The sequence below is a fragment of the Rhea pennata genome, chromosome 1, assembly GCF_028389875.1.
Source record: "Rhea pennata isolate bPtePen1 chromosome 1, bPtePen1.pri, whole genome shotgun sequence".
Taxonomy (NCBI): domain Eukaryota; kingdom Metazoa; phylum Chordata; class Aves; order Rheiformes; family Rheidae; genus Rhea; species Rhea pennata.
Window position 1 is genome coordinate 2,309,952 of NC_084663.1, and position 14,640 is coordinate 2,324,591.

Here is a 14,640-nt window from a genome sequence, read left to right on the forward strand (position 1 = left end):
GGCATGGTCTGGCCTGGGGCATGAGCATAGCCAGCACGGAGCAGGGAAGTGCTGCAACCTTTGCCTGTGTTTCCAAGTTTTGTGTTAGTATTAAAAATGTACAGCCTTCCGGGATTGTTCCTGTGGAGGTCCTTATTTCAATTTCAGCATTTTCCAAACTGTGCCTCCTTCCTTCCTCTCTCCTCTTCCTCCCATCCCTCACACCTCTACTTTCTCCTGCCCAAAATATAACCCAACTGAAGGATAATTTATCCTGTAAATACAACACTGTCCTGGGAATTTCCATATCTAGAATAACACCAGAAGTACAGTAAAATAGGCTCCTGTAGATCCTTAGGGAGGAGACATCCATCACAAGGGCTAGCACTGAAGGCCTTGTGGTCATACTGGTCAGGATGGGGGAGGCCCCCAGTTCCTGCAAATGGCACCATGGCCAGCTCTCCCACTCCTGCCCCAAAAGTACCAGCTGCCACATTGAGGCAGAAGAAGATCCTCCAAAGTGCCAATGAATTTCTGGTGTCTGAGGACTTACCCAGGGCAGAGAAGCAAGCATGCATTAGCATGGCCGTTGCCACAAGTCAGCCCCAGGAGGAGCTCCAGCACACAAACCATCACTGGATGCCAGCAGTGCGCACAGCCCTCACCTCCTTGGCTGCCATCATCAATCCAGCCTGCCTAATTAAGGGAAGCACCCACATCTGGAGTGTAGGCAGTAGATTAATGAGCTCCAGTTGTCTGATTTTCAAATTGCAAGGCAATGAGCACCTTAGCTTGGTCTCTCTCATATTAGAAGTCCTTTGCAAGCACAGCTTCTTCCTTGGCTCACTGGTGTTTTTTGTGCAACATGCAGACTGTGCTGCTGTGTCAGCCTGAACTGGACACAAACCACAGCCTACAGCACCTTGCAAACACCTCTCCTCTCAAGACAGACCCTCTGCAGCAGGTTTGTAAATAGACTTGAGCCTTGATGCTGGACGTAAGCTAAATGATAGCTCCTGCCTTTCCAGGTGTGACTTTTCTGACTTCACTCTCTACATTCCTGATCTAAATCTAGGCCAGTTTCCCTGCTGCTTCAAACCTTGGGACGCACTGAGCCCAAAATGCATGAAAAAAACATTCTGAAAAGTTGAAATGTTAACAGAAATCTTCCTTTCTCTTTGAAATTCCAAGGAAATTTTGATTTATCCTCAAGACGAAAAAGAAAGTCCCTCTAAGATGCCTCCACGATATGACAAAATATGTGCTGACATCCTCCTGCAGAGTTTCACCTTCCTTGTGTGACCAGAGCGCTGACCCACGGGCCAAGGATATGCAGTGTGGCAGAGATGCCCTGATCGAAACGCTGACCGAGAGTGATATAGAGCCAGCAAGCAAATAAAGGATAGAAAGAAAAGCAAATCTGAATCTTTGCCATTTGTTCTTCAAGTTCACGCATGCACACAAAGTAAAAAACAAACAAACAAGCAAAACCCTAAGCAACAAAGAACAAGTCTGAGTTTCTGCAGTCACTTTAGGTAGTTAAGCCAAAGCACGTTTTCCACAGATAAACACTTGACATGTGATTCTACATTTCCATTTCAGCTCTGAAATTGTTTAATGCTTCAGCATTGAACAAATACAGTAAAATAGACACATTATCATGCTCCTATCCAGCAACAGGCAAACAGTTATATTCGGAATAAATCCTAGAAGACTATGCAGAGGCAAAGAAAACCATGGTGAACCCATGGCCTTTCAGTGAGCAAATGTTAACATCTGCAAACGCAAAGACTCTGTAGGTGTAAAAAGCTCTAGTTCAGATGATGAACTCCTTAAAGCTGCATTGCAAAGGTGAGGAAAAGGCGAGGATTCAACACAGAGGGGAATCATAATCTGGATTCCAAAGACTTAACACCCTCCTTGGCAGATATGAATTCATATATGCATGTGTACAAACCTACTGGACTGTTATGTGTTGAATTTTTGATCATGCTGAACTTCTTGAATTAAATAAAAATACATATGTATATATCAAATTTTAGTTAAAGATATGCTCTGCCTGATAGCGGTGAGATGCAAATGTTCACCTATGGCGAAAACCCACTCAGCTGCTGATACGTGACTGAGGTAGACCCTTGACGTACGATGGCAGTGTATCCAGCTTGGAGATGATCTCAAATCCAGAGCATTATTCTCAGAAAATAAAATAAAGAAAAGAAAATAAAGAAAATAAATCATTTTCTCTCTTGTTTCTCCCCTTCCTGGTTCCTTCCAAGATCCGTTTGAATCAGTTAGGTATAAAATATCCAACCCTGGGTGCGAAAGTTTCATCTGACCAGCGCCTGCCTCTCTGTTTGCCTGAAGGTCCGCCTGGACCTTATGCATGCTTGTAGTCCCACTTCTGGCCCCTGGGATCCTACATACCAGTGTCAGATGCTGCTGCTAATTCCATCCACCCACTAACTACGTCTGTTGCACACTGACACTAAAAATACGTGACAGTACTACATGCATTGAATGGCCTTCTCAGAGGATCCACGGAAACCCACTTCCCTACGCTCAGCTCTGTGCCGTGGCACTTTCTCTGTCACACGACCAACAAAACCTTCCATCTCACAACCCAGCAAAATCTTGTCTGCTGCATTAGAAAGCTCTGATGGACCTGACATTACCTCCTCATAAGGCACTGACACTGATTTTTTTTGTACTATTGCCTCTTTATAAGTGTTTCTGGTTTTAGCCCAATTTAGATAATTTCTGCCAAATATGACATAGGAAAACAGGGACAGCCTGCAGCCAGACAAAAACAAAAGGCAGACTCAAACCATTGAATTTTGGTGGCAAGTTGAAAAAAACAGAGCTCGAGGCTTAAGACACCAGCAAGGAGGTAAAGGACAGGGAATAAATCCTAGTGGCGCACAGAGATGGAGAGAAAAGATGACGGTCATTGTCAGCTCTTAAAACGTGTCAAAGGCATGTCCAAAAACAGTATATTATCCCAACCTAAGAAAAGCTCGGGAGATGGGATGAAGAAGCAATAGCTGGTGTCAGTTAGAGGGTTTGCCAGTTTTGCAAGCAAGTGTGTTCATAATTGCTGGAGGGGAAATGCCAGCTCTTTCCTCTGGCTTTGAAATATTTACATGAAAAGGTCCGGTCAGAGGGGCATTTCTGCAGCCCCTCTCCTGTGATTAGACACCATTTGCTGCAGGCGTATTAAAGACGTTTTCAAACCTCAAGGAAAATGGTAGATTTGGATGGGAGGAGATACCTGGTTAGACATTGGTTGCTTCTCGCTTGTTAGAAATAAACCCCACGGGGTCAAAAGTTTACGTTTTTTCTTCTAATGGACTTAATAAAGTTCTGTGGTAATTGATTTCTTTCTAAATCCCTTGAATAGGGAATTTAAGATGCTTCTGTAAATAAATTTGTATATACTGGCTTGTCAGTATCTGTAAATACTCTCCTGAAACGCATGCGACCCCAGAAGCAGCTTGAGGGGCTGATCTGCAGGCAGGAGATGCTCTCTCTGCAAGCAGAGGTGCCAAACAGCCTGAAAACCAGAACTCAGATCAAGTCCAAAGGGGCTGGGATTGCCCAGATCTTACTGAAAGCCCCTTGGACACTTTCTGCCAGGCTCAGCTAGGATCAGGCTAGTCCACTCAGGATTAAGTACACGGATTAGAAGAACTAACTCCAGTTGGACAGGCTTGGGTCCCTCCAGCTGGATAGGCTGGGAATGGACCTGTCCCCAAACGCAGCCCATGCCTAGGCTTGCAAAGAGGCAATGTAATGTCCCTGGACACATTTCATCATTCACATTCAAATTCTGCGGCAAAAAGCAATGCCCTAAGTAGCACCACCATTAAGCAACGCAATAGGAGACAGATCTCATTTCCTGAAGAGAGTTCATGCTTTTGCATGAACGACTGCGGACATCCAGAGGACTCATAAGCTCCAGAGCAAAACCACCTTCCAGTTTTCTGCTTCCAGGACCACTCCAGCCTCAGTGCCACCCACATGCTACTAGGACCATGCCCACAACCCCTAGACTGGCTTTGCGAGGTCCCACCACAACCCCTGGACTGGCTTCGTGAGGTCCCACCTGGGACCTCTCTAACACTTTCTGTGGTGGAGTGCTCTCTAAACAAGCCCCTTAGCTTGTGCACAGCCCTTGCCTCTCGTGAACTGAGTTCATGCCATTCCCCTCTTGTGGGTGTTCACACCCCATTAGGGGCAATTTTCCTGAGATTTTCATTATTCAGAGAGTCTCTTTCCCTACAGTGATAGATAGCAGAGTTTTGGATCCATGACTAGGAAAGGAAAACTGTGATTTCCTAAATAGCTGCATCTGGCAACATGGGCTTTTTAGAGCATGGCAAAGCTTGAATTTGATCCAGTATCATCTCGGGTCAAGGGGTGCCAAAAACAAATGGCTCTGAGGAAAGCTGAAAGAGTTGGTAGACAGTTAGAGGATTATGGCTTAGGGTGTCCCTCACACAGGCATCCCCATGGCAGAAGGTGCAGGTGCTAGTGACATGATGGTGTTGCAGGCCAGGGACAACACTTCGGGGTGGGGGGCTGAGAGACTTCCTATCCTCTGAGGAGACACTTCTCTGGGAAATGGGTGGCGGCACAGCAAATGGCATGTCCTTGGAGCTGCAACTTCTGCCTGTGGCTAGAGCCCTGCAGCTCCCCCCTGCTTCACAAGACACATCAGCTCACCCCTCTCCTGGAGGATCAGCCCTGTTGGCTTCCAGGTGCTTCTGCCATGAAACAGGAGGATTTTAGAAGCAAAGAAATAGTTTCCAAGGAGTACTTTTACCCACATGCTGCAATGTGGAGCCCATTTTACCAGCAATGTCAGCAGTCAGGAGAAACTGCTGCTCCTTGCAGAATGGGTAAATGATTCCCCTTCTCTCTTGGAGCGAGGGCTTTGAGAAAGTGTTTGGTTGGTGATTTTTTTTCCTTTAATAAATACCATTGATTTCCTGATTTAAAGGGGTTGCACTATCTAGTAATGTTTAACAGAGATGATGGGAAGGGGGAAGGGAAATCTTGCGAGACTGCTCAATAAAAGAAGATGAATTAAGAGCTGGAGGAAGCCTATTTTCCACTTCAGCACCCAGCTGAATGTGCCTGGCTTGTTCAAAGGCAGTGATCCACAAGGGTTGCCCACCACCCAGTCCCACCAAACTTGAGGTTTGGACTCCAGAGGTCTTGTTTACCTAACAAGATGGGGCCAGGTGTAAAAGCAGATGGATTATCATCTCAATGGGTCTCCTGAGAACACGGTGAGGGCTGGCTGCGACTCTCCCCTGGCTGACACTGGCAGGCTGAGTCCAATATCCTCCTCTGAGTAATGCAGTTGTTCACACCAGGGTCACACATACACAACACAGGTCTGCTGGCAGCAAGACGCAGGTTAGGATTTATGTGGATCTGATGGAAACAGCCAGTTAACAGCAAAACTTGGAGGAAGAGAGATCTCCTTGGGTTTGTGGTCAAATACCACTGACAAGAGGGCAGCAAGGCAGATGACAAGGTGATGTCAAACAGCTGGAGGTAATTGGCAGGTGAAACCTCTTCTCCTGGTATGTGAAAACCTGCAGAGTTAAGTCCAACTGGTGCTGTTTTTCTATTTTCCATCTCCTGCAGAAACTATCCAAGCAGCATCTAGGAGCATTGGATGAAGCATTTCAGCTTAGAAGTACCAAGCAGAAAAGCAGAAAAATACCTTATAAACCCTGGAAACAAGAGCTAGACTCTCCTTTCTTTTCCTCCACACTATGGTGACTCCCCAAACATCAGGTTTTCACATTAATGTTAGCAAAAAATACCTTCTTAGTAGAAGCCTTTCCAAGTAGAAAGTTATGGTCAGATAGCAGCTGTGAACATCGTCTCTAGCCAGCAGAGCTGCCTGCAATTGCACACATTTTTGTTCTTCCTCTCCAAGAGGGTGGACAATTCTGCATGCACAGCTGTTGCAAACAGCAAAAAAGGGTTCACCGCCTGCCCTAATCTCTCCATGCAATAAATCCTGAGAGCAAAGTGAAAGTTTAGGGTGGACACTTGAAGAAGTTTCGCTTGGAGACACTCAGCACCAGAGGTCTACATGAAACAAATGCCCCTGTCCTGACCCCAGTGGCCTCCCCACTGGGATGCTGAGCTTCAGGCCCTAACATAGCCTTTGACATCAGCACCTAGGCACACACTAGCTAAGAATAATCACCATCCTCCTTAGAAAAAAAGAAATTCATTTGAAAGTCAAGAAGCTAAAAGGCCAGCGTAAAGTAATAGCCAGTCGTTATATACATCTCAGGTAACACCCCCAAGCCAAATTTAACTTCTTTCGGCACCCTTCATCCAGTTTAATACTCAGCTCTGAAGCTACCTTGTTCCTCACTGCAAAGTTGCTTCCTGCTCAGAGAGGGGGAACCCCTCACCTGCCCGTGGCAATGCGAGCTGCTCATTTAACAGGTCTCCAAGCACTCACAACTTTAAGGATATTTGCAATTTCTTTATCCTACTGCTGCCTGAGGCATTCGTGAGACGGTGCTCATTATCTGCGTTGCCATAACGGAGGTGAAAGGTCTGCCCTGCAGAATTATGTATTGGTGGAGTCGAAGGCAGTATTTCCAAGCAGGCAGGCAGACATTATGGACAAAGAAATCAATAGATTGAGAGGCTGGGAAGGGGAGAAAGGGTTGGGAAGTCAATTGATCAACTGATTGAGTACTTGGCTGACAGCCAGATCTGCATTTCTCAGGTTGCTCATGCTTGGGCTGGCTGTTTTCCAGGAGGTTGTTTGCATTGCAAGGTGCCCCTTAGCGTGACTGAGAGGACTGGGAGTGGGTACAAAGAAAACAAAGATGCCAGTCTGAGGTCCTGTGTCCCCTGGGAGAAGGGGCCCCTTGCTTTTTTTTCATGGGATAAATTCTACAGGCCAATCCCTGCTTTTGCTGGACCGATGCCATTTCCTGCCTCCAACTGAGTCTTTGCTCTATGCAGTTTGGGGCTGTGAACTTCAGGAGCAAGTGAAGGAGGGCCTGTCCCATCCTGCATGCTGCACACAGGACTCACGTGATCTCACACCCATGACCATGCAGCCCCACCTCAGACCCCAGGCAGGCAGCCTGACCTCACCAATCTGCCCCTTCCATGCCCCCACTCATCCCAGTCTCTGAGACTGGCCGCCTAGCCCTAGGTCCCTCTCCCCAGCCAGGAGCCAACCACACCAGGGTCTCTCAAGCCCATGTCTCCTCCACCAGTGCTCAGTGGGGGCTGTGCTTGTGCAAAGCCTCCTGTGATGAGGATGGGCCTGGAGTCCTCCCTGGGGTGTCTCAAATCAATCTTGATGCAAATACTCGTCATCATCTCATGCCAGTACTTCCCACTAAACAGGCATGGAGCCACCACCAACCTCAGCTTCAGTTTCCAATAAGCAACCGGGACCCTCTAACTAAAATCCCGTTACTGGAAGTGGGAGACACCTCAGGAGCAGATGCTCCTTCCCACATTTCCATGCTGCGAGATGGTGCAACTAGATGGTCACATTGACTTTTAACTATTTTTGTCTCAGGTCTCACACACGGCACCGTGAGTTGCCAAGACATTAAAGCAAGAGTGTTTTGACAGACAGACATCTCAAACATCAGACAGCACTGGCCTAATTCACCTTATTTGCTTTGTGCTATTTTTTAACCTCTGTACAAACCCACTGTCTGGTACAATCATATTTTATACCCATCATAAATGCATGTTAATGGTTAAGGAAGAGAGAACTGGCTCCCTGTATCCCTCCAGTTACATTAGACTTCTATGGATCGACTGTGCAAACAAAGTCTAATCAGTTCACAAGGCGCTGGCGACCAAGGTGTGTGTTGATGGGCGAGTTGTACAAACAGGAGGGTCAGGTCAAGGCAGCAGAGAAACCTTCCCCAAAACCAGCAGCTGTCCTTGGCACAAGGCCGCAATTTGGCCTCTACCACTAAGATGTTGGGGTGACTCTGACACACTTGTACCACTCCTTTCTGGGGCAAAGCAGGATGCTCTTGAAGGGAACTGAGGCTCCTGTGGATGTAACTAACCCATTTCAAACATCCCTCTGTTCCTCCCACTCTCCCAGAAGTTGCTGCTGGGTCTGTACTCCCTCAAGGTGCAAGAGAAGGAGGATTTGTGGATAGTGAGATAGAGAGGCTGAACCAGGGGCACCCACACTCCAGGCTCTGCAGCCTGGAGCAGCCTCAAACTCTGCAACCTCTCGGTCCCTGAGCTGGAGCCCCGTGCGGGGGGCTGCGGGAGGATTTGAACCCAGGCCTCTCACTGTTTACACGAACGTCTTTGTTGCCTTCCTTTCACTCTCTGATGATGGCCAAGATGTCCACCTTTAGCAGCACTGCACCACTTCCCTGGCACTGCAGCAAAGTGGAAACATAACTCATCTCAGAAAAAAAAAATCCTGCAGCTATACTCATTAATCCTTTCCTGCTTGCCTGATGGGGTTTCTCAGTAACGCAGACCTGCACTGTCTGTTTGAGCAGTCCTTGTAGCTATGAAATGCACCCAGAACGCGCCTTCACAGGGAATGTGCTTTTCCAAAGCACAGATCCAAAATGCTCCTCTTTGCTCTGGCTCCCTCCAGCAGTGTTTTCCAGGCCTGCTCCCCTCCATGGCTGCCAAGCCTTGGGTAATGACAGGATGATCTCTCCTATAAGGGAGGAGACATCATGCCTGCCTTTTGGCCTGGGAGAAGGCCTTGCATATCCAGATAAGGGAGCATCTGGAAATGGGAACCTGGAGTGGGAGACATCTGGTTTTGACCTGCTGCATTCCTCCTCTTTCTCTTGTCCATTAGCTAGAATTAGCAGGAGACCAAGAAGGAGAAGATGGAGAGGCTGTGTGTCTCCCCAGGAGTCCTGAGGGACAGGAACCATCAACAGTTCCAGCCTGGTAGGAGGAGGATGCCCTCTATTAGGAGCCTCATGCTGTCTCTCTTTGAGAGAGGCCACCATCTCTTGCTTTGGGAAGCAAGGATCTTCTCAGCCATATATGAAAAATTCGCATTTGGGGACATCACACAGACTCATCTCTGACCTTTCCCACAATGCACAACCTAGCCCTTGGTCAGAGGAACAAACCCAGCAGGGAGAACAACTGAAACATGAGACAAGCCATGTTTGGGAAAAATAGGTGGGAAGAAAAATAACCCCCACAAACAAACAAAAAATCAAACCCAGACAAGCAAGGCCTGAATGCACCAATATTTAAAACCAGGGAGAGCTGAAATAGCTGTTCCAATGAGAAATACAAACCTCCTAACTCGAAGACTAGCCCTCTGCGGGTTGCATCTGTCCGAACCACCCTCTATTGATGGGATGCTTAGCATCCCTCAACATCTCAGCTTGGACTGGTTGTCCAGGTATATGCCTTTTCCCTTTCTTCTGCCACATACTTCTCACAAACTGTCATCCCAATAACCAGAGTTCCCCATCTCACGTCTCTTCTTCTAGCGCTGAGTAGCTGCCACTCAAACAGCCCTTGGGGAGAAAAACACGACCCCTAGCATTCCCAGTCTTTGGCAGCGTGCAAGATTAAAAAACCGAATTCAATGCCATATGTTCCCACAGCTTGGAGAAACTTGCACAGGTTCCTCACTCACTTCCTTCACTGCATAAAAAAACACAGCTGATTTTGGCTAGCAGAAAGCTTTGCCCCCCTTATTAACCAGGCACAACATCACCTAATTGTACCGTAAAGCTAACAAGGTCAGCCAGGGAAAAGTGAAGACCGATACGAAGCATTGGCTACCACTTAGCAAAGAAACTGAGGAGGGAAGGACCATCAGCAGAGCTGGCTGCACCGTAGAAAAGTCAGACCACCTGTGGCAGCCTGCTGGCCAATTTTCTTCTTTCCTTGGAAGAAAGGCATCTTCTTGCAATTCTTGATTATCAGAAAAAGCAAAGATTACATTACCTTGGGCCTACAATGGGCAGCAGCCAAACGACATTGTTAATCGCTGCTGTTCCCCATAGGATTTCATTTCTGTGGCTACAGGAGGAAACAGGAATGGGTGGACTGCTAATTGATGCTGAAAGATCTCAATCACTATAACTTCTGGTGCTACTGAGGCAGGAAAACCTGTGCTGTGTTCCTGGCTGCTGGAGCAGAAAAGGAGCAGACCCACAGTTTGCAGCTGCAGGTACACAGTTTGCACCCAAACGATCGCCGGATTTATTACAATTTATTGGTGTTACATCTGTTAAATCTCTGCAGATGCAGTCTGGCACTGTTGTAAGAGAAAGTAGAATCCAGCCCAGAAGTATGTTACTTATCCCCCTTGAAATGGGCTGACTTCCCCAGCCAGGAATGGCCTCAGACCAACTCTTTCTGCTGTTTCTTCCATAACTCACTGAATTATTCATTTTGTGTGGGGGAGCAAGAGTAATAACTGGCCCCGCGAGGGCAGGGGTGGGGTGGGGTGGGTCTGCTCCGTTGTTTGATTCAGAACTTGCTTTCAGCACTTGCTGTTTTACCAGCATCCACTTCACAGAATCCAACTGAACTAGCAATTTAAAAGAAAAATATAGCTCCTTATTGCACTGGTCCCTGCAGCACTTGGACCCCCACCCACCCCCAGAAGCAAAGGGGGTGACAGGAATACTCTTTCTCCCAAGAAACCTTGAAAAAAAAATGTGCGCTATACACAATAGCAATTCTTCATAACTCTTCCCTGTCTCTGAGATGAGCTGATGCCACCAAGCCACCTCCTTTCATGGGAAGAGCAAGTCACCCTGAAATTTAGACTACAGAAAGGTTTTGGGCATCTCAGGCGCTTCCAGCAAGCAGAAGTGGGGCCCTCTGAGACACAGCGAGGGTTTGCTTGTGCAACACAGTGGAAACTTGGAGGCGACTTCCAGTCCTGGAGGGCTGCTGCCTCCCACCTGCATCCTCTTCCTCCCCATCTCCCCTGTCCTGCTCTCACAAGTTTCGAGCTGCAGTTCGTTTAACTGCAACCTGAGAATGAGAAAACCCAAGCGAGCTCAGGCTGAGCATACAAAACCAGACCCCTCTCGCCCGACAGCAGGGCAAGCAGACAGACAGACAGCAAGCTGGCACAGCTTACCTGGGCAAAGCTGCCACACGTTGCATTTTCACCACCGGCAAGAAAGGCCAACAGCCCCAGGAGCGGGCAACCATGGCTCTGTGCCGCGCGGGCTGGCCGGGCTGCAGTGAAACTCCCCGCACGCCTGGGAGAAGTTATGAGGCAGGAGGAGGGGCTGCTCCAGGCCTCCCTCCCTCCACGCGTTCTCCTCCGTCTCCGCGTCCGGCAGCTGGAAATGGAACGGCAGAGGGGAGGTCCAGCCGGGTGCCGTGCAGGGCTGCTTCCCCTTGTGCTTTTGGCAGGAATGCGTGAGCAAGGAGGGGGGAGAAAGGGAGAGGAGGGGAAAAATTCTTATCTCTTGGGCACAAAATAATACTGAAATAACTGGGATGTTAGCAAGCGCCTGGCCTGAACACCTGAGGTGGCGAGAAAAGGGGCTCATGGCCCCCTTTATTCCCAGAAGCCAAAGGGTTTAGGTTTAGCCTTAAGAGGAGGTAGGAATGCTATCAAAGACGAGAAGTGGGGCGTCAGTCTCAATATATGGTTCACATACAGGGATCTGACAGTGCTATGGGGGTGCTGGGCTGATGCAGAGAGACGTAGGTCAAAATATCTCAGAAATGGTGATTGCACTTCCTTTGTCTCATCTCACAACACTGAAGAGCTTTGCAAAGCTCTCTGGGCATCCCTTTGGATAACGTTAACATCGCTATCAACAGGCAGCAAGAAACCGAGGCACAGAAAGGTGAAGGGAGTGCAGGTGACAGGGGTCCCAGTCCTTGGGTTTGCCCGTTTGGGAAATGGTCCCCAAAAGGACAGGAGCGCCACACTTGCCCTCTAGCCATGGAGACGGTGGAGTGACCATGAGGCTCTGGGTGAGACAGGCAGACTCTCTGTGCAGGGCTGGGAATGAGTTAGAGATTGGAGGACAGGAACCTACAGTACTGAGAGGGAGGTCCGTCCCCTCCATGGGTTAGTGGAGTGGTCCCAACATCTCACCACAGGTTCCCAGTTCAAAGCATCTCCTGCACCACCCTGCTCAAAGCTTGGGGAGCTGTATCCCACAGCAACCCAGCAGGAGGGTGAAAACCATCTCCAGCCATCTGTATAGCTTACAGTACAGTGCTAAAGCACTGAAATATAGGAGATTCAGGCTCAAAGACACTTGCAGGAAGAATCAAGTCTCCCATGTTCCCACACTCTGCAAACAGTTGAGCTGCTCAGAGTTGGGGATCACCAGGGCTTCTGCTCTACACTGGCGGTTATTTTGCAGTGCCCATTGTGCTAGTAGGGTTGAAGCTGCATCCTAGGAACTCCTGCTGTCTTCGGATGGAAGGAGATGCTGCAAACCACTGAGGAGCAGGTCTCACCATGGTTGGTACTGTCTGTCCCAGAAGCAAGAGCAGAAAAACAGGCCAAAAAGGCCAAACACAGAGCGTGAGAGAGAGACACGAGCCCCCAGAGTAAACAGGAGCAAAGTAGCCAGAGAAGGAAAGTACAAGCAAATCCCACCCCCATCCTGATCCAAGAGTTCCCTGGGAAACTGGGAAAGGAGAAATGAACAGAACATCTCATTCTGGATGTCATCTCCAGGCATATGGAGGAAAAGAAGGTGATCAGGAGTAGCCAGCATGGATTCACCAAGGGGAAATTCGGCTTAACCAATCTGATAGCCTTCTGTGATGGAGTGACTGGTTGGGTAGATGAGGGGAGAGCAGTGGATGTTGTGTACCTTGACTTCAGCAAGGCTTTGGACATTGTGTCCCATAACATCCTCCTAGGTAAGCTCAGGAATTGTGGGTTAGACGAGTTGGTGCACAGTGAGGTGGACTGAGAACTGGCTGAAAGGCAGAGCTCAGAGGGTCGTCATCAGTGGCGTGGAGTCTAGTTGGAGGCCTGTGGATAGTGGCGTCTCCCAGGGCTCAGTACAGGGTCCCATCCTGTCCAACTTCTTCATCAATGACCTGGATGAGGGGACAGAGTGCCTCCTCAGCAAGTTTGCTGGTGATCCCAAGCTGGGAGGAGTGGCTGACACACCAGAGGGCCGTGCTGCCATTCAGAGAGACCTGGACAGGCTGGAGAGCTGGGTGGAGAGGAACCTCCTGAGGTTCAACAAGGGCAAGTGCAGAGTCCTGCACCTAGGGAGAAATAACCCTAGGCACCAGTACAAGCTGGGAGCTGACCTTCTGGAGAGCAGCTCTGCAGAGAAGGACCTGGGAGTGCTGGTGGGTGACAAGTTGACCATGAGCCAGCAATGTGCCCTTGTGGCCGAGAAGGCCAATGGTGTCCTGGGCTTAGGTTGGAAGGGACCTCTGGAGATCATCTAGTCCAACCTCCCTGCTCAGCAGGGTCACCTAGAGCATGGCAGACAGGGTTGCATCCAGGCGGGCCTTGAAGATCTCCAGAGAAGGAGATTCCACAACTTCTCTGGGCAACCCGTTCCAGTGCTCCGTCACTCTCACAGGGAAGAAATTCCCCCTCACGGAACTTGCTGTGCTTCAATTTCTGCCCATTGCCTCTTGTCCTGTCACATGGAACAACTGAAAAGGGTTTGGCCCTGTCCCCTTGACACCCTCCCTTCAGGTACTTACACACATTGATAATATCCCCCCTCAGGGAAGATCTGAAGGCCCTCCCTCAGGGCCTCTGAAGAGGCCCAGCTCTCGCAGCCATTCCTCCTAGGGCAGATGCTCCAGCCCTCTGATCATCTTCGTAGCCCTACACTGGACTCTCTCCAGTAGCTCCATGTCTGTCTTGGACTGGGGAGCCCAGAACTGGACACAGGACTCGAGATGAGGCCTCAGCAGGGCTGAGTAGAGGGGCAGGATCACCTCCCTCCACCTGCTCGCAACACTCTTCCCAATGCACCCCAGGAGACCATTGGCCTTCCTGGCCACAGGGCACATTGCTGGCTCATGGTCACTCAGAGCTCTCCAGGATAACATCATACTTTTACGCAGTAGGATTGCCTGTAGATTTCAGGCTTAAGAAGTAGAGCACTCCACAAGGCTCAGACTTAACAATCGAACCTAATTGAACCATATAAAGCTCCTAAATCCCTGAATGCCTCGCTATGAGGCTGAATAGGCTTAATTACAATTGTTATCTGCATTCAGTGATTATACCTATTCATATTCCTGGAGAGGGGCAATCAGGAGATGCTTGTGCCATGCAGCTTAAATGGGTTTTCAACACAAGTTGTGAGTGGGCTCTGATTGCCATTCAGAAGTGCCTCAAGCAACCACAGTCCAATTTGCTGAGGATTTAGTCCAGGCCCATCAGGGCTTTTCTTGGGTATGTTTGGCTTCTTGCTGTTCAGTAGAAACACAAGGCCTCCCAGTAGCAACCCCGTGGGCTGTCTTGCCCTTTGCTGTCCCCAGGATGACTAAGAATAAGGCAGTTCACTGCAAGCTGTTCTGTGAGTCATGGTGTCCATGAAGCTGGCTCTCCTACAGGTCCAGACCTCATAGTCATCTGCTCAGTTGTCTGGTGCAGAGTGAATGCACACTGTGATGTACCACTGCGCCATTTACAGCATCTTCTTTTTAGATATACCAAGC

General features: G+C 48.9%; 1 protein-coding gene across 24 annotated transcripts in view; it reads right to left on the minus strand.

The window, feature by feature from the left end:
• Positions 1-11,217, minus strand: part of LOC134142700 (collagen alpha-1(VII) chain-like) — a 131,067-nt gene extending 119,850 nt beyond the window's left edge. For all 24 annotated transcript variants that reach the window (XR_009958955.1, XR_009958957.1, XR_009958959.1 and 21 more), the window contains exon 1: positions 11,102-11,217. The gene's annotated coding sequence lies outside the window, so the exon portion shown is untranslated. The remainder of the gene's footprint in view (positions 1-11,101) is intronic.
• Between the last annotated feature and the right edge of the window lie 3,423 nt (positions 11,218-14,640).